This window comes from Falco peregrinus, unplaced genomic scaffold (genome assembly GCF_023634155.1).
Source record: "Falco peregrinus isolate bFalPer1 unplaced genomic scaffold, bFalPer1.pri scaffold_35, whole genome shotgun sequence".
Classification (NCBI taxonomy): domain Eukaryota; kingdom Metazoa; phylum Chordata; class Aves; order Falconiformes; family Falconidae; genus Falco; species Falco peregrinus.
The window spans coordinates 2,120,569-2,146,387 of NW_026599603.1; the positions used below are offsets into that span (position 1 = coordinate 2,120,569).

The 25,819-nt window shown below is 47.5% G+C and overlaps 1 pseudogene; it reads right to left on the reverse strand.

The window, feature by feature from the left end:
• The window catches only part of LOC129783351 (ankyrin repeat domain-containing protein 26-like), a 52,167-nt pseudogene that overhangs the window by 22,102 nt on the left and 4,246 nt on the right, over positions 1–25,819 (reverse strand).

Genomic DNA, 25,819 nt, shown 5'->3' on the forward strand with positions numbered 1-25,819 from the left:
TATCTGAACTTTAGCTTTCCATGGATAGTAACTTTAAGCAATGATCAAAACCAGTTCCCATTCTCCTTTAAAAAGCAAGAGAGAAAGTTTATGAGCTAGTTTTCAGACAGATCTTGATGCCCTACCGTAGAAATGGGATCTAGAAAAGTAGTATCTAGGGGTCACTTGTTTCTACTTTAATTGAAGTCCATTTTCATTTTGGAGTAACAGAAGAGCTTTTTTTTTTTTTTAAGGAATATTATTTACTATCACTAATGACACAAAGCAATCACTCAATTCAGTAATAAAGGACCCGTGCAAAACACGCAAACAAAAAGCGCCCAAAGCCTGCTCTCAAACCTAATTTATAAAACCAAAACCATCAGAATAGAGACCTCCAAGATAACAAACATCACAGGTGTGTTAGTATTTGTACATCACACAACATGTTCCATAGTTGAAATGCTACTGTATGGAATACCTTTCTTTGGTTTTCCTGTTCTTGATGTCTGGCTAGGAGATTGTGGCATTCCTATATCCATTTAGGGAAAGGCGTGTCAAGGACAGACCAAACAAGGACACCAGAATAAATGTGAATTCCCAGAAATTTGGAAAACCTAACCAGTACATTAACAAAGCTGTAGCAATGGGAGAATGTACTGTGACCATCAGCCTACTCTACAGTTACAAGAAGTAGAAGCCAAACCTATCACAACCTACAGAACTCTACTCTTAAGGGACAGTGTCAAACAGTGTAACTTAATTTACTTGCTCCATTGTAGAATACCTATATTCCAATATTTTGAAACACTGGAACAGATTCGTGGCAGTTTACTGTACTGCCAACTTTGCATTTCTCTCAGCTTGACTAGTCCTTGCCCAGCACTGACTGCCAATGCAATTCCTTCGTATTTGTAGAGTGTTTTATACATACAGCACACTTAAAATCCCTCCGTCTAAGCATCCCAAAAATCTGTAGGTGCCAACAAACTTTGGAGATACACTAGCCAGTTGTGTCAGATGGTGCCTGAAGCAAACACAGCCCCCTCCTACCTCAGTTTGAGGTAAAAGCCCTGCATATATTGATTTGACCATGCTGAACTGTTCACATAGAGAAGCTATGCCACCAGCCAGAACGCAGGCTTGACAAGCAGTCAGAGTGAATACCCTGTTCCCCCAGGGCTATAGGGCAGGCCACAACTGGACCAGAACGGGTGCACTGACTGGTGTGAGTGTCATGCATGTGTGCTTGTGTGTGTACGCGTGTCTATGTGTTGTGGAACAGAAGCTTTAGAATATAAATCACCATCCGCCTGCTCTACCCATCCTACTTAGTAAGAATGGTGTGGTTCTGTTATTGCAGCTACCCAACACCAAATGTCTGTGTGACAAGGCCATAACATTTGCCTCAGAGCAACAGGGAGTCCTGCTTATATTGATGTTACCACAAATACGTGGAATGGATGTGGCAAGAGGACTCCTATCAAAAACACACATGTAAGAGTTAAAAAAAGGACCTCAAGACTGTTTCTCATTCCTTCTCCATTTCTCAATTTTCTTAAAAGGTGATACAGCAGATATAAAGCACACTGAAGCACTCGTTTCTTTTCCAAGAGCTCTATGACGAAAAACCAATGGTTTCTGTAGGAACAATACACCAATATGCAGTGCAGCAGCTAAAAAAAGCTGCCACTGAAGACATACTAGAAATCTGAACCCTCGCTTTTAGAAAAAATGCATAATTACTTTTTGCCAAAGAAATTTCAACTTCAAATCTGAAAAGTCTGTCATTCGATATGCTAGAGGTGGAAGCCATTCATTTGGAGGTTTTTGCAAGTCTGTCTTTAATCAACAAAAAGGTTCATGTTCTGACAAAAAGTATACACTCAAATAAGCATGAGCCAACTTCTTAAATATACCGACTTGCTCACTAGAGGCGAGTATTTTGAACAATGTTCAACAAGTGCAAAAGTAGCAAAAGGAGGAAGGACTACATTGAAGATCCCAGAAAAATAGGAATGAAGAGCAAGATTAAAACAAAGAATTCAAAGTGGGTATTCCTCCGTTGTCTCAAGATCAGTCTAGCTTCTCCTCTAACAGGGGCTTCAAAGCTTTTACTGCAGCCTGTCAAAGGGACTCAGGATGCAGGACCTGCGCTTTGTGGGTGCAAGCAAGAGACCGCAGAATCAATGCCACCAAGTGTTCCCTGCATGCTACTAATCCCTCTCACTCAACAGGCCGGGGTCATTTTCCAGGAGACTGAGCACAAGGAGAAAAAGATTCGTACTACTCAAGAAAAACAAGCCCTACTATGAACAGTTTGAGAACACAGCACACTCACTCTCCTCCCAAGTCCACATAAATATGCTCTTCACACTTACTATGCCTCTTCAAGTGAGGATTTCCCATAACATTGTGGACTTATGCTAGTAGTATTACTGTCTTCAAGGAACCGAGCAAATCACTTGGTTCAAGAACCCATATTTCCCTGAGGGCATATCAATTTTGGAATCACACAACAGTATTATTCTTCAAGCCACATATTTTAAAATAACCCAGGCCTGTCAGTCATCACAATGTGGTACCACAGCAATTATCTACGTGCACAGGAGGCAGCCACAGAGTGCTGTTTGGGTAAAAGCAACATTTTGTTGATTAAACTACCTGTACCAAGCCCTTTCCAAAAATAAAATAAAATATAAAAACCTCCGCATCTTCCTTCAGTCTATCAAGAAACTTTACACATCGCTGACTAGATCAAAATAACTATTCCTAAGTCAAAGGAACAAAGTTAGGTGAATTTAATTTAGAGTCAATCTGGGAAAAGTGAACTCGGAAAAATATCCCATGTTTTGCTCATATTTCACGACATATTTAAAAAAGGAGTAATAAACTGTGTTTGAACACTGTCTGCTGCCCATTTGCCACAAAGTTCTGATGTAACACCCTTAAAAAAAACAGAAAGGATAGAACTTCCCACTGTAGGGCCTGAGATGTAAAGTACAAGAAGTTCGATCTATATTAAAAGATTAGTTTTCTAAGATTCCTCTAGGGCTATATGAGCTCATAAGCATAGACTGGATCTTAAAAATTAAGGAGGTGTTTTGGGTTTTTTTAATTTAAAATGAACTCACTGAAGGAGCTAATTTTTTGATAACAAGGCAATTCAATTTTTTTCTGGATCCCAAGTTAATATGGACTTTTTAACGTTTATTTCATAAAATTACTGGAAGTAGAAGTGTTATTTATTTTTACTGGAATCAAACTATCTCCATGAAGATACAGTACACACAGAAGCTGCATTATTGTTTCTAACCAAGTGACTTTTCCAAGACGATTTTTCCTAAGTATGTCTCTACAGCACCTACACAGAAACAACTGTAACTGATGCTGAGAAATAAGACAACTCACTAAAGCAGCTCAGTGCAGGTGAAACTATTAATATTAAAACACCACTGCACAAACTCAGTGGAAATCAACAAGACATGTACAGTCCTGCTAACTCATCTGTTGCTTCCCAACTACAGGAAGATGAACAACTACTCAGGATGAACCTTTTGCAATTTGTTTTCACAATCTGAACGGCCATCTACAGGTACAAGCACACACCCCAAACCCAAAACCACTCTCACCTAGTTCCTTCCCTGTCCCCCTTCTCTCTCGGTATGAAAACCTATACAGATGGGCAATCTGTCAGGCAGAACACAACAACCCGGTAAGTGGGCCCGTAGCACACAAACCGCAGCTGCCTTCACCCCTGACAAGAAGCACCTCCAACCAGCAACAAGTCAGCATATTCACAAAGCTTCTTGTGCTACTCCACCTGATGCCTCCACTAAAGTCAACGGCAAACACAGTGAGCGCTGACAACACAAACCCCCTAAAGAAAAGGCCACAGTGATTTTCCTCGTGAGCTCCTGCGTGATTAAAGATCCTACCTCCTCTGTCCACAGCAGGTGCACCCAACGTCAAGCCAGCAGCTCCGGCCCGGTGAGGAATGCCAGGTACTGTGTCGCCTTTTGTGCACCACCCTCGTCTCTGTCTCCCCGGAATGCGTATGCCACCAGTTGTGTACAAAGACTATATAGGGAAAGAGAAGAAACATATTTGGTAAAAACAACCACATACTTGCTTATACAGTTTAATAGAACAGTTAACTGCCACTTATCCACCCTACACGTATTCATAGCCGTAGGAATTCATATACTTGTATGCATTCACTGAGAGTAATACACACAGAACTTACTGCACGGCTACTACCTACTTCAATATTCACTACAGTCATGTTCACTCTAGAGGTGCATATCCACACCTACGAAGCCGTTAGCTCCAGCTCGGCACAATATTTTCAGCTTAGCTGTTAAGCACACATAACCACCTTAGAGAAGGGATACGCACAGGTACAAAGCTATCCATAAGAGGGGTGAAACCGCTCCAGATTTTAACAAAAGGGATATGTTAGATCTTGGGAAAAAAAGGCTGGTAGTTCCTGGTGATTGTAGTGGAAGTCAGTAAGGACAATGGTGCTGGTCTGAGGAGAGGACTGACATGCGTTTCAGTTTGCCATGTTTTACCTCTGGGTAACTGTAGGATACAGACGTGTTTTAGAGTTTGTATTGGGCAGGTGCAAGTTTAGCATCAAAACTTGACATCTAACAGACAATTCGGGGCGGAAATTTTCTTCAACATCCAGATTAATACTAGACACAGGGAACAATACGTATCAGAAGACGTCACTGAGCACAGCTTCAGGACAGCTTTCAACACACCATTAAACCTTGCTGCTATTACCAAAACATTCAAAAGCCACACTGACAACTGACAACCTATTCTAACAATAAAGTCAAAAATTTACCTAGAATATCCATGAGTAACGGCATAATCCTCAGCTGTCCATCCATTAGTGTCTTTATGGAAAAGATCAGCACCATATCGAAGAAGAACTTTTATTAAATTAAGCTGTCCACCAGATGCTGCAGTCATAAGTGGGGTTCTGAAACACCAAAAATATGTTATGAAGTAGATCATTTGACACAGACACTGCAATTATTTTTATTCCTGTTTGCTCTCAAAAACTACTTTCCTCATTACTGAATGAGCAAAAGAAAAAACAGTTTTCATTAAATATTAAGAGCAACCATAAAATGCAAGAGGGAGTCAAAACAACCAAACGTTCAATCTTCAGACAAAGCTTCCACATAGACAACACTCACATACAAACTACGCCACTATGCAGGAGATGTTTTTTCAAACTGAGGCAGTGCTGCTGAGCTAACAGCATGTTTCCTGCCAGAAGGGCCACCGCAGACAATGCCTTCTTGTAATCCTCAACGAGGAAAGCACCCACTGAGGTATGACAACAGCCAAGCGCAGATGTGCTTTCACAAGCCACACAGAAATAGCTGCTATGTGGCTCCCCGGGTTTTTTTCAGAGCTCACTCCCATGCCTCTGATTAATCCAACCTAAAGAATACTAAAGAGACCCATGCAGAGTTTTGACAAACCACTCACCTTTCACAGTGATCTCGAGCATGCACATCAGCTCCTCTCTGCAGAAGAAACTCTGCTATATCTTCATGACGTTCAGAGATAGCAAGAATAAGCGGAGTGTTTCCCTCCTGAAAGGGCAGATAAATAAATTTAAAAATAAAAGAAAAAAAAACCCTACAAGAGAAATACTAGTACAACTTTTTGAAAGAACTTCTTCAACAAATACAAAAATTTACCTTATTCCGAGCATCAATATTGGCATTATGCTCAAGTAACAGCCCCGCTACGGTTGTATTAGGAGATCGGACAGCAAGGTGAAGGGCAGTGTTGCCGTCAGCATCCGCCAGATGTGGGTTGGCACCGTGCTCTAGCAGAACAGCTACACATTCTTCTTGCTGGCACTGTACTGCCTGGGAACAACACGCAAAAAAGGAAGAACTTCCAGCACTCTGTTACAATTGCCCCAGCTTCCCAATGCTGGAAAATAAGAGCACCTTCAAAGCTGAGCTAACATATGCCTATTCCACGCTGATTACAACATGCATGCTTCTACACAGAGCTGTGTAAAGAATCCTACCAGCCACCTCTCATTTAATGCACGTCGACAAGCCCCACTTGAAAGAGCATAACATATTCCACATACCTTCATCAGTGGCGATCTGTTATCACTGTCAGTAAGATTTAGTTTACACTTGTTTTCTACGAGATACGTAACAACATTCACATGGCCATTCACAGAAGCGAGATGCAGAGGTGTCCTAAAAATTAAACATATTAAATTAGCACAAACAGACAACTAGAGAAATAATTTCAGGCTGTGATAAATTGATATGACCACAAGTTTCACTTTGCACAAAGCAAGCTTAAGAAATGATTTCTCATTCTGTTACCAGTAACAGCAGTTGCGCACCAAACACCCGAGACTGGCCAGCAAAACCCCTCCGCAGCACCTGCTTAGTAAGGTGCCGTTTCCTTCACTCTAGAACTTAATCTGCACAGATTCCTGTGCCCAGGTGTTGGTCACTGCCTCCAGCAGGACTACACCTGTGGCACAGCAAAAAAGACCAAAGCTTGGGAATCTGAGAACTACGGCAAGCAACCCTCTAAGTTCTATAATTATTCATGTGCCAGAAGTGTATCAGAGATGTAGATGGGCTTGATATAAAGAGTATTAGCGTTTCCCTGCACTTCAAGAATTTCTGCTTTTTCTCTAGCTTGCTTACTACTGCAACAAAAACAAGTACTCACTTGCACCAAAGTGCCCCCCATAACATGCAGCAAACCAGACAGAACACTGTAATCCTGAGTACAGGAAAGTAATACCTGATCCTTCAGATACGTATAACTACAATAGTCATAATAAGCCTACTACAGAGGAAGTCCTCTCCAGGGAGGGAATACTGTGTTTCCATAATACATGACCAGCATAAGAAAATGAAACTCTTTTCTTCAAGTTAAAGCCTTGCCAGAGGGAAAAAAAAACAACCAACAACAACAACAACAACAAAAACCAAAACACTCCTTCAAACCACAGAACATCTTAGGTCTGATGTCAATTAACCAGCCTACTTATACTGAAAGAAATTGCCCAGAAAGTCCTTGCATGTGTTTCCCCCTAAATCAGAGGCACAAATCAGCACAAGCTTCACTCTGTGCAAAAGCAAAGCACCTGCTGCTCTGCAGGACACCTGTCCCAACAGAGCAGAAGACAAGCTAGAAAACAGCTGGGACCTTCCTCCCTTGAAGGTGATGCAGTAACAATCCCACAGTTCCTCAAGAACTGAGGGGAACACCAGCACTGGTTCTGAACCACATCACTGCAGGTAGGTCCTTCTCTGTATTTAGGAAAGCTCAACTAGCCTTGCAATTGTTTGGGTACCTTGCTGAGACAGGAGCACAACAGCTCCCTGGCTAAGTGGGAATGGAAAGGGAGAGGTACACAAATGCAGTGGCAGGTGATGCAGAAACACAGTAATCTGTAACTCAGATACTTGCTACAGGGCAGCTGACATCCTCCTCCACTGCAACAAAGATGAGGAGGAGAGAAATACAGAAAACTTCAAAGAATTTGTAATGTCTTGCTACAGACAGGGAACAGACTGGAGCACTGACAGAGGAGTAGCTCAAGAGCAACTACCACCACTTTTTGAGAAATTCCCATGTAAACATGCAGGATTCTTCATCTCTGAAGAAATGACTGACTGAGATTATCTGAAAGCTAACCAGGACTGGTTATGAAGGAGTCCACAATCATCTGAAAGCTGCTACTACCAACCACTAGGAAGCATGACAGACGTGAAGTAGTCACTATCAGCTCTGCAAACAGAAAAGCCTTCAGAAAACTTGGACTTGTTGCTGTCCTCCTCAACCAAACCTCTCAGTCTGTCAACAGGAGACGGCTCTGCTTGGAGCAAGGCCTGCTGTGCTCCACAGAAGATCCACTTCAGGGAACAGGCTGGCAGAGAACACCAGGGCTCAGGGTTGCCTGTCCCTGCAAGAGGCCTCCATAACACCGAAGTTCTTTTGCCACCCAGCCCTGGGGACACTGCCCAGATTCTGTTCCTGCTCCTGCAATGCTACGCTGATCACCTACAGAGTAGAAGAGAACTGCTGATGCCTGAGCAGCCACGAAACAACCCCACTGGGAAACAGCAGGCTGGCAGTACGTACTTTGAATGGCCCTTGAGCCGACAACCCAGCAGCTACAAGCCAAGCAATGAGAGCGCTGGAGTTCAGTCTGACAGGCAGCTGACAGGGTCAATCTCCCTTAGCGATGAGCTCTGACCCAGGATCCATGACTAGCTGGCATTGTGCCCACAGTGCTTCCAACTACAGAGTTGTGCCCGTCTCTGTCAGTGAGGCTGAAGGTTTTGCTAGACCACCTCTGAAAGCTGCCTGCTCCTAACTGATGCTGTATCAAGCACACTTTCGGGAGGTCTTATGGGCTACAGGACCCACTTTATGGAAGGAACCTGTTGGTGTGATCCTTGCCATGTTCCTGGTGCAGGATTTTGCTTTTGGAAATCCTGAGCAGCAAAACTGAGATATTCATACAACCAATGCGCACATTTTTGCCGTTACTTTGCATTATTTCCTATTCTTCACCTCTATTTCCAATGATACCAAGTCTTCCAACACGAAGCCCTGAAATGCAACTGCATCTGGTGGTCACTCACAACACACATCACACCCACAAGCACTAAGAGGGCACAGGTGGCCTTGCAACTCTCATGGCTGGTACAGAGTGCAGTGGCTGCAGCAAGTAGGCAGGCTCTGGCCACCGAATTGCTCTCAGCCTCGCTTTTCAGCACTGGGCATTATCATGGCAAAACCACCACAGTGCTCATCATAGTATGCTGCCTTTTCTTTCTTCCCTCCCTCTCCCCCCCCCGCCCCCGGCTTGGTTTTTTACAGTTTGTGACTTTATTTGTCCTGTTATAACACTGATAATTGCCTGGCACACAGAAGGAAACCCTTCAGAGGAAAAGAAGCTTTCTAGACAAGATGAACTTGAAACGCAAAAACTAGCGAAAATTCATACCAGGGTCTGCTAAGAGCTGGTGACTGACTGCTGACTGAATCAGTAAGCAGTAAGAAGAAAAAGAGAGAAACTTTCAGAACTATTTCCATAAATGCCATCGGGCACCTTGACTCTGGCAGCTGAATTATGCACAAAAGTGCACTCAAGCCACCTTAAAAGGCATCCCCCACCTGCAGCTGCATAAACAAATACTGGCTGGCAACACAGGCACACAGCCCACGTGCTGACTGACTGCACTCTTCATTGCCTTCCTACAAATCTAGACAGTTTCAGGTGTTTTCAGGGCAATAAGCTAGCTGGCTGGCAAAAGTCCAGACTTCAGAAAAGACAGCCCAGGATGCTGAAGTACTCTGATTAAACCAGCGTCTCCTCTGAATGTCATGGATGTTTTGACTCAGAGTCTTCCAGAAAAGGCATTAAGAGCTCGACACATCCAAGACCCAAAACCTTCAGCTGATTCCCTTATGCTTACGGTGGATCATGAGGAGCTATGCTGCAGCCCAGGGCTTCTCCCTAAGATATAACTGCCAAGTACTTGCTGTGCTTGACTCAAAAGCACACATCCTAACACCTGCCAGAAGCAGCAGCTTCCTCTGCATGGCACTGCCCAGATCTTCCAAACCAAGGCACTAATTAGCTGTACCAAGGCCACAGAGCAAACAGCAAAGTAACTGCCACCTAAAATCAGACTGATGTTGCTTTGGCTGCAACATCACAGTCACAAAGGGCACATCAGGCAACCGTCCACACAGCACCAATACACAGCACATTTACCCTTTCCTAAACGCAGTGCTTACCCTCTTTTACTCCAGCTGAGGCAGTGCAGCTTGCTCAGCTCAACTACTAACCCCGCACGCGGAGGCCTCGGAGGTGCATGCACTCTGCCTTCCAAGCCTGCCTGGAGAATGGCCCTGAGGCTCCTTCTGCAACCCCCCCGGCCAGGCTGCTGCCGGCCCCCTGCCGCTCCTGCGCCCCCAGGCAAGGCAGCACCCCCGGGAACGAGGGCACGGAGGGGGCCGGGGCAAGACGGGGGATGCTCGGCCGACTCCAAGGGCTCCTGGCAGCACAGGCCTGGCTCCCCGCCCAGGCTGAGGCTCCCCGCAGCGATGCTGCCGCTCGCTCCCAGCGCCCTTGAGCTGCCGGCGGCTGCAGCTGCACCTGCGGGTCCCGGCGCTGCCCGCAACCCCCCCGCACCCCGCCCCAGCACCGCCCGGCGCTGCTGCCCCCCGCCGCTTACCGCTCCGCCGCGTCCCGCTCGTCGATGCCGCATTTCTTCAGTCTCTGCCGCACCTGACCCAGGTCGCCACGGGCGGCCGCACGGTGCAGCTTGCCCAGGTCCTGCAGCCGGAGCTCGTAGGCACCGGTGGGGAAGGGCTTGGCGGAGCTGCCGGCCGCTGCCGGCCGCCCCTTCTTCTTCCTCCCGAACCCGAAAAACCTCTTCATCCCGCGGCAGGGACGCGGGCACGGTCCCGCCTCAGGGAAGAGATGGCGGGAGGCACGCGGCGGGCTGCGGCAGGCCCCGGGCAGGGCCGGGGGATCGGGGGTCCCGGGCAGGGCCGGGGGATCGGGGGTCCCGGGCGGGGCCGGGGGATCGGGGGTCCCGGGCGGGGGATCGGGGCCTCCGGGGCAGGGCATCGGGGGATCGGGGGGCCCCCGGGGCAGGGGGATCGGGGGATCGGGGGGGCCCCCGGGGCAGGGACGGGGGGTCGGGGCCCCGGGCAGCGGCCCGGTACGGCTGTCTACGGAGCGAACCACCAGAGGGGCGGGAAGCCGAGCGCACAGGCTGCTCCTCAGCGCGGCAGCGGCGGGCAGCGCCTCCCTCAGCGCGGGCTCTGCTGGCGGGGGCGGGGTCTGCTCCGGCGCGTGTCCCGCGCGAGTGACGTCACTTCCTGCCCCGCGGTGCCCGGCGGCTCCTGCGCGGTGCCCGGCCGCGGCGCTGCCGAGCGGGGCCGGGGGCAGCGAGAGGCGCGGCGGGTGGCGGCGGCGCTGCGCCCCCCGCAGAGCACTCGGGCCGCTGCCGGGAAGCCCGGGGGGTGCCGGCGTACCGGGCAGCAGCAGCTCCCCGCTGGCCCCGGCGGGGCCCGCGCTGCGAGCACGCTGGGGGGCTCGGGCGAGTCGGTTTTAAAAGCAAATGGCTCCAACTGGGAAAGCGCTTGTCGTTCAGGGCAAGGGCATCTCGTCAGGGAGTTATGGCCAAAACAGCTCTGCGAGCAGTTTGCCTCCTAGCTTGTTGAGCAGTCCTGCTTGTGTGCCATCGTTAGCCCTGGGCAAATGGATGCCAAAGGAACAAACAGCAAGGGTTAATATAGCGGGAGGGGGGCTGGGGGGGGCTGTAGGCACCATCTAGTTACCTGCCTTGCCATGACAGGGTCAGAAAGTTACTTTCCAGTAAATGTGGCCGAGCTGGCACTGCCACAAAAGAACACAAACGCGCACTGAGGGTATGGAAACGTGGTCCAGAAATCAAAAGACAGGTCGTGCCTTTGGTATAGATAAGTTGGGAACCATCCTCCGTGTTGTACTGCTGCGGTGATGGCACTAAGTAGTTCAGCGTGGTGAAACCTTACTATAAGTACCATATGGTTTTGGGGTGATGTCACAGTCCAGTATACCCTAGATGGTTTGACTCATGGAACACCTTGCCAGCACACTACTTCCTATTAGGAAGTGTCTCTTGCCAATGAGGTTGTGAAAAATGGGAGAGATGGCAAAGAAAACCTAAATCAGAGAGAGGGACACACTTCACTGTGATTAGCGCTGAAAATATTGATGACAACAGGACAGGAATCTAGTATCACTTTTTAGGGAGGAGATTCAGCCCTTTGAAATACCTTCTCTTCCTTCATCGCTAATAATGGCACAGCTCCTAAAACCTTCATTTTCCTTTCTGGAATGAGCCTTCACAGCTTTATCAAGCCTGTTCGCTCTGGCAGTGTTCTCGCCGACCAAAGTGGCTGATGTGCAGTCACTTTCCTTAGTTGATGCTCAGTGTATTAGCAGCATTCCGTTATTGTAGATGTGATCTCTAGAAGGAAGAGCTATAATAATAATAATAATTTTAAAAAGACAGAAAAAAGACTTTTGCTGAAAACACAGCCAAGTAAATTCAGGTTGCAAAACCCGAATTCTATGAGTTTTGGGAAATGGCTATGAGCAGCAGCCATTTCAAGAGCAACTCTGTAATCAGTCTGACCATTTAATGGGGGAATGGAGAGCAAAATGCATTTTTTTAATTGAGTGTATTTGTTTTCTTCCAGACATTAGAAGAAAGGCAGGATTTTATTTACAAGGTGGCAGTACAGAGTAAACACAATCCATCTCTGCTCTTTCCAGGAGGAAGTATTTCTTCTCTAGTCCTTTTTCAAGTGCACGCATGCTCAGCCACAAAAACTTGGGTTTTTTACAGGTCACTCCCCAGCCAAGACCAGGAGACCCTACAGTTCCTGTGCAATATTAAATGTTTCAGAATGGTATTACCCTCCCCCCCGTGATTACCCAGTTTTAGTTGGCAGGGACTTGGTAGCTGGCTGGGCTGAAATTCAGTTTCAGGCTTTGAAGATAAGAGGGTGCTGATGGGTCCTGTGGATATAGTGTTCTCTTTCATCCATTCTGCAACAGCAATAAGTTGCTGCATTCATTTTTTCCGCATCACCTCACACTGCATTGTGCCCTGGGAAGCAAAGACACCATTCTGAAAAGCAAACCCCCACCTGCCTCCTGCTCAACTCGTGCCTGAGACAGGCTTCAGGGGGTGACCTTGGGCAAGGCCAACTGCACAGAGCTGTTCCGAGTGATGGTGGCATTACTCCCCTCTCTTCCGAGAGGGAGTAACTGGGAACTCTTCCCAACAGAGCCACTCCAGAACTTACACAAAGACACCCATCTAGCTTTTATTTGCTTCCTCCATGACCCCCAAACGATAAGGTACTCGCAGCCTGAATGGCAGGGATAACAGAAGACAATGATATGTAAGAACCTGACCAGAAGGTGCATGTGGTTCTCCTGGGTATTGGCTCGGTGCCTGGAGAATTTTCTGGGCTCACCTGTTGCAACAGTTCAGCCTTCTCCTCGTCCAGCTGAGCAACGCGCTCTTCAAGGTGGGATCTTGACTTCAAGTGCTCCTCCCACATGCTGTGCAAGTCCTTGGATGTCAGAGCCAGCATGTTCTGCTTCTGCGTCTGTGAAAGCAACAGTGGCAGAAGAAAAAGTAAGGTGGCCGGAAAAGACAAGAGCGCAGGAGAATGCAGTAACTTACACAGAAACAGGCCTAAGCTCGCCTCTCCCCGTCCAAGACCTATGGCCAAGGTTGATGTGGAGTGTAAAACACACCTTAGGAACCATAACCAAGAACAGCAGCTGGAGCTGGTGGGAAGAAGGAATACTCTAGAAGCGACAGGATGAGGTTACAACTTTGGGGGATAAGATGACATGCACACACACACAGAATCACCCTACAGCTTTCCTGCAAAGCTCCTCTGGTTCCCTCTATACTTCAGTTTTCGTAAGAACACTGCAAAAGGTGGTGCAAAAGGACAACATTCGCTCCTACTTTCAACAGCTACACTCAGATTTATTCATATAGTTACAGACATTAAGTACCTTAGTTTTCACCTTTTTTTCCAACTCCTTTTGCAAGCGCAGCTTGTCTCTCTCCAGGTCACTGTGGTAGCGCGTAGTAACTTCAAGTGAAGCTTCTGGCATAGATTGCTTTTTAAGTGCATCAGCAAGCTCCTGCTGCAGTTGTCCAACCATGCCCTAACGAAACAGTTAAATGAGCATGAAGAAAGTTCTAAGAACATGAAATACGCCTTTAACTTATTTTGTTATACAGTTAGACCTGTCTAGATTGAACCCAAAAGTATGAAATTTTGCCTGCCACCAGCAGGCATCTGCACAGATGATGACCTCTCGTCATCTTTCTCAGCTGAGCACCTTTGACTATCAGCAGCTGTTCACGAGGATTTCTGTTTCCTAACACATAAAAAAGGCTCAGGTATTGTTCTTCCTTGAACAATACACAGGAACACACTGCAATCGGGTATTTTTTCCCAACAAAACCCAAAGAAATCTGTTGTGATCTAAGAGCCACAGTTTGACTGCAAATATTACTCTGGTGACTGAAGGCAGGACTTTGTATTAGAAATGTATTATTGGCTGTGAAGAGGGGAGGGGCGGGCAGCCAGGCAGAAAGAGGATAAAGTTGGAGGGAGAGCTCTCAGGGGTGGGCAACTGAGGAAATCCAAGTAGGCAAGAAGAACGAGGAGCCCAGGTGTGTAGCGCAGCCTGTTGTCCATCTTTCAAATGTTCAAATGTTTCAAATCACCAGGATGCTGGGCAATGAACGGAGTAAACTGCCTCCTGTGGAGCAGCGGGTACCATTAAACTCCCTTTTCCTTGTTGGACTGATTATGACTACTGTTAAATGGGAATATTGTTTAGTGAGGAAGTTAACAGAGGCTTTTGATTAAAGTTGTGATTAGGAATATATCTCAAAGTAAGGGGCGCAGGTCCTCCAGCGTTCAAATAATGCACCCTGGTAGGGCTGTAGCATCTCATCCAGGTGTGACTGAGGAGAACTGTATCCTCTAGACAGTGCCAGAATCCAGGCAGAACAGGTGGGATTGCTCTGGTGAGACATCCCAGGGTTGACGTTTTTCATTGGGGTGTAACTCTGTTGTACCTAACTCTGACACAGCTGAGACCCACCAGTTCCCAAGGCCGAAGTCACTGGAAGGATGGGGCAGACATTTATCCACTGTGGCTGAGGAGAACTCAGCAGGATGTCAGAGCTCCTGCAAGGATTTTGCACATCTGCTTATTTTACAAACTCATCCACGTATATAAATGTCTGGTGTCTTAAGACAAGCAGACCTGAAAGGACAGGTTACTGAAGGAGGAGATGGTTAACATGAATAAACTTTTAGTGTTTTAAAGCATTGCCAGCCCTAGAAAGCAAGCTGAGATCCGTACAATGGGTGGGACAGGGAGAGTTACATGTTCTATTTTCTACACACGTTACATCGGGAAAACGGTTTTCCCCACCTTTCAGTCATCATGTAATGCCTTCTAATTGGGACTGCTGTGGCCTTCTGCAGGGTCTGATAGGCGAATGAAGACCCAGGCAGTGGTGGGTCTCCTTCTGGAACGCCTTCCAGAGAGCACCTTGTAATTTCTAATGGACCATCTGTGCCTCACTGCCAGGGAGATTACAGCAAAGCAGTAGTTAAGTCACAGTGCAACTTGAGGGTATCACATGAATTTATCAGGACATTTAAGCTTTTGAAAATACTTCAAGGACAAAATGCTTAAGAGTTTTTATGATGGCTGGATGAAAAGTGGGGGGATGCAAAAAACAAGGGTTCCTTTTGTCTCTTTTCACTAAGCTTGTAGAATGTAACTTATACAGAGATATTATAAAATGGTGCATAGCCATAGCATGTTAACCGTAACTGAGGGTGTGTGTCAAAGGTAAAGCCGCTGATTTGGTAACACATCTGTAGTGAGAATGCTGCTTCTGTCTGCTGGGAGAGGGGGGGAAGAGAGTAAGACATTCTGCCCCTCTACCCCTTGCCCTTAACATATTCTTATCATGCCTGAGACAGATTGATTGATTTATTTATTTTTAATCTAGGAAGAAGGAGATTGAGTTCAAATCTCTATTCTGTGCGCTGCTTTTTAAATCCCCAGGGCATCTGTCCCTTTTTGAGTAAAACGGTGAGTCTAGCCTATAGCAGGTCAGGGAAAGGCTGCTGAGTACTTCCTTCCCTTCAGTTTCTCCTGCCCTTTTCGACTGGCACTGAAGGCCACTGCTGCTTGGCAGCCCCCATCCCTAATACAACAGCCCAACGTTCTTGTTGAAGCTGAGTAAGCTTGGTTTTGGTTAGCTAACGAATATGAAGTCGTTCTCCTGAAGCAAGTGGTGGAGTCATAGTATACTACCGTGTGTGGGTTAGTGTCCCACAGTCCAAGGGAAAAGTGTCTGCGCTGCAGCAACTAGCAAACTAGTTGTCCGATACAACAGTTGAAGGGAAAGTCTGGCGCTTCCCCTCTTCCAGCCTGGTAGTCCTGCTACTTCTTGTTGTGGGTGGTGAGCATAAGGACCACTGAACTGACTGGAATTGACTGAAGTAAGGACTGGTTGAGCTGACCAAATGGTGAGTCTCCCCTAGAAAAAGACCATTACTATAGTCATAGAGCAAAACCCCTAAAAATCATTCTTCTTGTTTAAGTTTTGTAAGAAATATATATATATAAAAATATAAAGAAATATTTCTAGAACTGTATGGATCTGTGCTAGAAAACCTAGGACATCTACTTACAGGTAGTACAGTAGAACTCCTTCTTACTGATTCAAAACAATCCATCCAAGACACAAGCTGAGGAAAAACTTCTGCTGTTTTTGAGTCGGTTACTGTACTCTGTCGGCAGCACATTGCTGGAGGCAGAAGAGAAGAATTAATGTCTTCTGGAAGAATACAGTGTCCAAAAGAAATGCAAACCCAGCACCACTAAATTTGCACCCCAATCTAGAATGTTAACTGTGTCCTCAGCAGCATCAAAACAGGTTTGCAAATGCATGAAATGTATAACTATTGCATGTATTGTTGTGATGATGTAATGAAAATAAAAGGCATACCCAGTGACTACTGTTCACTCTGATTGAATACTTATTTCCATTGAATTTTAAACTCTTTTTTTTTTTTTTCTGGAAATGATCCCTTTAGACAGTGTTGTGACCACTCCTTAAATGGTTTTCAGTTCATCGGTCCCCCTAAAGAATTCTCCACTTCAGCTCATGCTATTATGCACGTGTGAAATATATTTTTTCTTTCTAGCCTGAAGTTTTCTTTTAACCTAAACGTAGATAGCTTAAATTGATATAACCTAGGCTCTTTTATCTTTATGCTACTCTTTTCCAATAGCCATGATGTTTTGTTCGCCTCTCAGATGGGAAAAGTGTGTGCTTGTAGAATGGTAGTGCATTTTTGTCTGTGGGGCAAAAAACCAAGGGCGTATTGGAACCCCACTGTTACAGGTCTGAACGTTAAAGCTTGATCTAAAAACAAAAGGGTTAACAGAACAGTGATTTGAATTTAAAAAAAACCCGGGGTGGTGGTGGTGGTGAGACATGGACACGACACACGCCAGAATACAGTAATATTATCCAGAAATCCTGTGTCTTTGCATCTCACGTACATTCTCATTGTTTCTTCGCTCCTTTCCTGTTTGCATAGGTGAAATGGATCAGCACTTCATCTGGCAAGTTGTTTCTCTTCCCTTCCTCCTGAAGGGGAGGCAACTCCCTGGTACTCTTGGACTTCTTTGTTTCAGCAATACCTTGATGGAGCAGATAGAGATAAGGAGCATTAGATGCGGGAGCTGGAGCAGTATCAGAAGACTGAAGCCTATAAAGTCTTTAGCAGGAAAGCACAGGACAGACAAAAGGCAAATCACACAGACAAGGTATTGAATGGGACAAAAAGATGGGCCTGGAACAACACAAGATTCCCAGCTGGTTGTGCAGACTGACACTCGTTTACAGCCTTTGATGTAAAGGCTTGTTAAAACGTGGATGCCTATCTCTGGGAGCTCATCTGTGGGTGTGAAATAGAACATTTTTCTTCCGGCAAATCCTAGTTTCATAAATATGACATACAGCAACCTACACCAGAAATAATAATTGTCATTATTTTGTCACGGCAGTGACCAAACCATTGTTAATTGTTCTCCATTGTTCTGGTATTGCTTGTTAAAGAAAATGTGTGTTGAATTCAGAAATTTAAAGTGCTAAAGCAGCTAAAGTGGCAGAACCAGGCCCTGTCCCTAGCGTAGCCCGAATCCAAGGCTGGTTTAACACCCAGTCCAGTTAATCAGTGGGAGAGCAGAGAAACAACAGATGATCAAATTGTGCACACAGGTGCTCGCAGACATGCAGATGTTTTGAGAAAAAAAATCAGTATATGTGAATAGGAATTGCTTGTTCAAAGACTAAGTGTGCTTGAAGGAGTGTGTGAGTTAAAGCAGGCAGAAAGATCACGATCCGAGGAGGAGCTTGGAACCGAGGCAGAGACTGGAAGCAAATAGATGAATCAACAGGGACAGGGTCAGGTGATGGATTTGCAGAACGGACAAGACCAAAGGAAACTTCTAAAAACCTCGAGCATTGACTAATGATTTGATAAGCGTGTATAAGCTGTGCTGTATCCCTTTGCTCTCTGCCACTCGCTGGGGCGGTGGCCCAGCTCTGAGTGGCGATTAAAGCAAACCTAGTGGTACCCATGTCTGTGTAAATTTCTCCTGTAACACTATATGTGAAGCATATGACGGAAGTGCTGGTAATCCACCGGTGTTGTGACTGTTGACTGATGTCCCGTGTTAGAATAAATACAAGTACAATGGCTAACAGGCCTCATAGGCATGAAGAACACGAGAACGGTGGTGCTGGGTCAATGGGTCTGTGCTTTTCTCTAGTGCTCTCCTTGCTACCACCTAGCACTCAGCTGGCAAGTTCATGGGCACAGCCAGGACCAGCCCAGCCTCTTGTTTTCCAGGGAGCCGATCACCACACATATGGGAAACAGACAGTAGACAAGACGTAGTTCTTCATATCCTTTCCGTTGTTTTGCTAGAGAATCTAAAGTTTGATAGACCTTATTTTGTTTGTATTTACATTGGCACTTCAGTGGGTCCAGACTAAATGGCAACTCTCTACCTGACTGCTGCAAAAATTGGTTTGAGCCCTCGGTTAGTAACCAGCCGTTGGTTAACTTTGTCTTTGAAATACAGCAACCTATGGTGGAATAGGAAACTGAGACAGTTAGGGACATCGGTTGTATTTACTCAAAGGAGGTGGAAAATTTTCTAGGGAAATTTTTTAATAGTGTTAGCATAAAAATCCTGTATGTGGCACATGAGCGACTGCTCTAGGCAAATGGCTTTTTAGAATAAGAAGCCATCCCTGCCTTAAGTGACACATTTTTCTAAATGTGTCACTATGTGAATAATAAGCTCACACAGCAAAGCTGCAGCTACCTGATAACACAGTATTTTTCCTGGTTTGGAGGATTTTTTTATTCATCTAAAATTTTCCAACAGTCGTCACTGCTAGTTTATTCCCTGTATGACAAATAAGTAGTAAATGAAGGTGTTTTCACACAATGGAACAATCTGCATGTCTACGTTTTTTAACAGCTGTTGCAAAGATGTACTTGAAACCCTGAAGAGCTTTTGCTTTTTATACTACTGAAAACCATGCTACACAGCTTTTTGCAAATTTCCAGTTTGGAGAATCGCACAGTAATTGTTGGTTTGTTTCTGTGAAAGAAAAAAAAAACACCACATCTTCCTTTAGAGGCAGTATTTTGCTGCAGATTTTAGTTCTATCTTTTCTATTTCATCTATCTCTTCTCCAGCTCAGAAAGGTCTACTTCTTTAGAAATTCTTCTCGTTTGATATGTTAGAATATCTCTGTGTAGTAGTCAAAAAGGAACTGGACCTGCGCTTTGTCTCACTAAATTCTCATTTCCATAATACATGCAGTTTTCCTTTACTTATTAAAGAAAATTACCAAATCCCATACAGCTGCCTGGGATCATGGATCAATCTGAATATGCGTGGCCCAGCATTACTTTTTGCAACTGATCTAAAATTCTGTGCCAAATTCTATCATAACCCAGGAATGGAAATAATAGGGATGACGTACTTTGCATATCTTCTCTGCAGGTTGTTATGACCCACTGCAAGTAAATAAGAAAAAATACAGGTAGTGGACATTTCTAAATAAACCTCTGACACCTGAAGAAGTCATTTTGATATCAGATTTATTCTCACCATACTTTCTGCATGGAAGACCAGAAGAATCTATGCTTTTAATACAATTTGTACAGAAAAGCATTGGCAAAAATACTAGAGTACTTGTTATGTTTGTTCCTACATCAAACATGCTGAGGTGAGGCTTAAAAGCCCACCAGTGAATTCACATTTGCCGCAGTGCTGTTAGTAAAAGCTGTAATTATCTGTATTTTTTGAGAATGCTTGAAATGAAACACAACCTAACTCTCACTGATACAACAGTGTAGCACAGCAAAGACATTAGCATCTAATTTTTTCATTATAAGATGTGGGTGCATAACCAGGAAGAACACTAACAATTATTTCTTAGTAAACTTTTACAGCATAAAACCATTTAGTGGGGCAGTGCAAATCAGAACATACTCTGACTCTGACACGAAAGAACACTTCTGTTGTATAGGTAGACAAAAAAATTGGCTTAGTGGGTTGTTTTCATTCTCCCAGTGCTGTTTCCTCTCCTTTCGTTGTCAGTAACCTAGCTACCCAGTGATTTTTGTGGGACATTAGGGTTAGCATAGATGTTAGGTTAGCTTTAGATGCTTTACTGCTGCGGGCATTTCGGGCGAGCGGGAGTCAGATTCAAATACTCACAGAGTTCAAGATCTGATCCGTTTATTGTACAAACCAGGTAAACTTTTATAAGGCATTCTATAAGCGTGCAATAATGTGATTAGCTATTTTACAAGCGTATAATAATATGATTGGTTAACAATTGTTTACTGGGAAGATTTCTGTTTCTGCTTGTTCTGGCACGTAGGCTCTTTTCTGCGGTTTCCCAGCTCCTCTTATCACGTCCCGTTGGCCTTGGTTTTATGCCAACATCTGCAATTTGCTCCTTTTTCTTCATCCCACTGTTCTGGCCGTAACCTCGTCTTATCTCTTCAGTATTTTTCCACTTGCTTCAGAGTTCAGTATAATCATTCAATACAGCAAGAGCCCCAACACTTTACATGTTAGAGATGTATTCCTCGTGATTCTGCTCCACGCACAAGAAAAAGCCCAGTTTGCCTTTGCCTGGAGTAGGACTCAGTATGTTTTCAAACAGTTTTCTGCAAGGATACAAACACTGCCCCACTATCGCTCACAATGCTCTGGCCACAGCCTTAGCACAGATCACCATTCCACCTGGCCTCACAGTGTATCGATACATCGATGGCATCCTCAGCGGGGCAGAAGGGCCAGAAAGCATTACAGGTGCAATGAAAAACATTTGGGCAACACTAATCAAGTTGGGACTGGAAGTCCCAGAGTCAAAGTGCCAAGGGCCAGCACGAGAAGTTAAATTCCAAGGAGTCTACCAGAGGTTGCAGGAGCTGCCTCTCTTCCACCAGACACACTGGAAAAGAACGAATCTGGGCACAGTCCATCCAGTACGCTGGAACTACAACAAGTTCAAGGGACTGTGAAGTACTGGCGTAACCATATTCCTGCCTTTTCTGTCATTGCTTGTCCCTGGTAGAATTTGTTATAAAAGGGAAAATCATGGCAGTGGACATCTCATCAGCTCTGTGGTACCATCAAGTCCCCCTTCCTGCAGGAGCATAACAGAGCCTGGCCGCAGGGTCTCCACTCCGCTCCAGCCCCCGTTACTCCTGTCAGCACGTGCTGAGGTTGCAGGCTGCGCTGCTTAGGGAGCCGTGGCAGCACACATTTAGGATGGTGAATGCCGGCCATCCTGAAAGCGACAGCTGTCTTTTACCCTAAAAAGCTTCCTGTAATACTATGCTTCTCTGAGGTCCCAGTTTTCTCGAATTGCCCCCACCCCAAAGCAATTTCCCCACAGGGTCCCTAAGCAAGGCAGTGGAGGAGCGGCTCTCTCAAACTCCCTCCCAGCCCTGCCCTGGCTGAAAGAAGGCAGAAAGAAGCCTTCAAATGAGGGAAGTTCTGGCTGCAAGAGAATACAAGCTGACCAGGTCTTGGGATCCACTGACGTCAACAGAAATTTAGGTGAAAACTCCCCTTTCACATGAAACTCGACTCCCCAAACAAAAAACAGTTGTGATGGGAAACTATGGTGGGGGTGGGAAATCAGTGCTGGGGGCAGGAAAGCATCAGCAGGATGGGAAACCATTGAAATGGGAAGTTGTTCTGTCATTAAAAGTCAAACTGTCACAACGCTGGCTGACCCAGGTGCTGGCGGAATGATCGCCGTGGAGATGGAACCCCAGAACACTGTTTGCCCCAACAAACGCCACGCTGGCCAACTGCCGCGGCACAGAGCAGCACGCTCCTCGGGGTGCTCCTGCCTTCTGGGTAACCCCCAACCAGCTCTGCCGGCCAGCATCGCACCCCATCACCCCCCTTCGCTTCTGCCAACAGAGAGGTTCCCCCTCCAGCTGCCGACAGGACCAGAGGTGCCCGGCACAAGCTTCACCACTCTGACCATGCCGCCACCGGTCACTGCTGGTGTGCTGCCCTCTGTCCCAGGGCTGCTGATCACTGTTCGGCGTTCCCAGCTCCACACCATCACCCACCAGCCCGCCCAGGCAACCTGGCAGGGTGTGCAGGGGCCCCTGGGGGACTCAGGGCAGGTTGTGCAGCTGCCACACGTGCTGCAGCTCCCCAGCGGTGTGCAGCTGCCCCCTCTGCCTGCTCCTTGTCCCCCTGCCTATGGCCAGGGACAGCAAGTGGTGATGGGGACACTTGTGCCCCACCAGCCAGTGGGGCTGGGCCCATGGGACGTGGGCCAGGGGCAGCCCCTCTACCCTACGGGCTGCACTGTGCTGAACGTCCCTGCCCATGCTGGGCCCCTGCCACCCCAACACCCTGCGGCTCAGCACTGCGTGCAGGTCTCCCCTGTGCTCCACACCCATCCTGGCAGCGCCCAGAAGCTGTTGGAGGCCTTTAACAACGACGTGGTGGCCAGTGAGGATGGCATCCCTGCTGCCACCTCCTGCCAGCCCGCCCTGGATATGCTCTCTGGCAGAAGCAGGACCAAGCACCAAGGTGAGGTCTGCAGGGTGGCAGAGCCCATAGGGGGGTGACCTGCACCAAGGAAGGCTTGCATCACCCTGGGGGTGGCTTGGCTTCGTCTGCTTTTTCAGAAGTGGTGACCACCCTGGCAAGCCCAGAGAATCTCCTGGACCTGCCCGAGCTGGGGCCAGATGCCTTCAATGAGGCCTCTCCTGAGCTGGCAGAGGACAATCTGCAGTTTCAGGATGAGCATTCGGCCACCATGGACAGCAGTGACCTGCTCACCTGGCTCTACAGCATCCTGGAGCTCTCTGAAGTTCTCAGTGGCTCCTCCTTGACCACCATCCTCAACAAGCTCCCGGAGCTCTCACAGTACGTGGCAAAGGGTGGCTGCTCTAAGGAGCAATCACTGGCGGCAGGGCTGGGGGACAGCGAGGACACCAACCATGGTGTCCCTGATGTCCCTGTCTTGACCACCACCCTCAACAGGATCCCTGACCTCTTAAGAGTGCATGATGGAGGGCGACTGTCCCAAGGACCAAGTGGTGGCTGCAATGCAGGAGGACACCAACCCCTCCTGGCAGAGGGTGGCAACATCCCCCTTGCTGGACGCCAAAGGCAAGCAGGGTGGGCTGGCAGCGGTCTTCCCCACCCGGCTGCCAGAGAGTCCCATGGAGCCCTCTCAGGAGGGTCCTACGGACACTTCAGAGGAGAGCCCCTTGAAGGGATGCTCAGAGGGTCCCCACCAGGGTCTCCCAGACAGTCCTCAGCAGATCCTGCTGAATAGTCCCCTGGCCAGCCCCCCGACTGCACCCCAGCATCATCCGCCCCGCATGGCCCAGCTGGTGGAGGAGGTGCTGCGGAGGCAGCCCCGGGTCATTCTTGACCCACTTGCCACCACCACCGGGCATCTCCTCCTGCCGGGTGGTGCCCAGATCAGGCAAGGCTGCTGGCAAACAGGCCAAGTGCCCCACACTGGCTGACACCCTCAGGATGCCAGAGACGTCCCCACAGGGCAGCATGCCACCCAAGAAGAGGAAGAAGATGGTGGTGTGCCCAGTGGCAAAAAGCTCCAAAACCCTCTGGGAGGGGAAGCCGGACAGGGATGCCACGGCGGTGGGCTGTAGTGGGGAGCAGGGGGGCAGCAGCAAGCAGAGGGCATCCAATAGCGACTATGTGCCCACCAAGCGAGCCAGAACCCTGAGGAACACCAGGAGACAAGGTGCTCCACGCTGCCCCAGTCGCCGTTGATATATTGATAGAGAAGGTGTGGAGCACAGATCCCTCTGACGTGTGACCTGCACCCACCCACTGCAACCCCAGCCCTCTACCAGATCTGTCTGTCTTAATTCATTAAAGGCTTGATGTTCCTTGCACAGTGCCTCTGCCTGCGGTCATTCACGCAGCGGGAGATGAGGGTTAATGCAGCCCCTGCCACATGCAGAGATCTGACGCTCCACCTTCCCCTCTGTCGAGGTGACACCTCCACCGAGCTGACCCACTCTCTAGAGTATTTACAAATGAAGGGACTTCTCATCAAGGGAGGCAGCCTTGGCAGGGGTGAGAAAAAAAGACCAGGTAGCGAAAAGAGCACCGTTATCTAAGTTGCGCAGGAAGAAGACTTCCAATGAGGAAAGTTCTGGCTGCAAGAGAACACAAGCTGATCAGGTCTTGGGATCCACTGACATCAACAGAAAATGAGTTTAAAGTAGGACAAAGATAATTGTGGTAGTGGGAGATGGTGACCTCTAACTGAAATAGTTCTGCCCCAAAGAGGCCAAAATCCCGCTTGGGGAGCATGCGTAGTCCGTAAAACACTTCAGCAGTGCTACTGAGGATGCGTACGCGTTTGCATTAGAAGCCAGAAACCAGTCACCAAATCTGTGTATGACACATGACTATGCAACGTGTGGCGCTCTGAGAAAGGCCCTGAACCCCTTCTCAGTGTTCCAACTGGACCTAAAAACTTTGCATGTACTTTTTAATCGCTGCCCCCAAAGCGATTTCCCCACAGGCTCAGTAAGCAAGGCGGTGGCGGAGTGGCTCTCTCAGACCCCCTGCCAGCCCTGCCCTGGGTGCCGGTGCCTCCGGCCCTGCCCCAGCAGACGTTGCTGTGCTGATGGAGGGGCTCCCTCCCTCTCCACTGCACTTGCAAAGGGAGTGGCTGGCTCACCCTTTGCTGCCCACGCAGCCAGCCCTCACCGTTAGCTGCTGTCATTCCCAGGGGCGCCGGCTCTCTCCCAGCACCCTCACACCTTCTCCCTGCAACACCGCGAGAGAAGCGCTCGCCAGGCACACGGGTGCTGTCACTGCCCTGCGCAGCTGGGCACCCCAGACTGGCCCTGCCTGACTGCCTCCCTCACCAAGCACCTCCACCTCCACAGTCTCAAGCTCCATCCCTTTAGACGGAAAGGGGGTCACTTTATTGAGAAGTAACTGTTCCTCATGAGGAACACAGTCTCTTCAGGAGGCAAAATACTTCAGTAGCGTTTAGAAACAAAGCTGGGGCATTTGGGAGGGCACCTCATCACTACTCCAAACAATGTGACCTTCGTGGAGAAAAGCTGAAGAGCTAGACAGTTTCCAGAGGACAGCAAAACCTGACCTGCTGAGAGCTTAGGACAGTGCACGTCATGTTCTTCTTCACACTTGGTGCACGTTTGACAAGCTGCGAGATGATGGTAAATTACTTCCTTCAGAGAGGACAGCAAGACACTGTTGCCAACTCAGCTTAGGTTTTTTTGGTTTTTTCTGGTTGGCCAAGCAAAGAAACGGAGGCAGTTTCAAAGTGCGCAGAAGCACAGCTGCAGACATAATTTCTGCTGTCACGCAGGCAGCAGGAGTGAACTTCATCCCTTTGGGTCCTTTTGAGAACACCAAGCACCCAGATGGTGCTGAAGGATGTTTTTTTACATAGGGGACCCTCGGAGAGAAGCAGACATGTCCAGTTTTATTCCCTGGGAAAATGCCCTGACACTGTCCTGCCCCTCAGGTGGCAGTAGGACAATTAAACGTATTAGTAAGCATGGGCTGATTCCTGGCCCA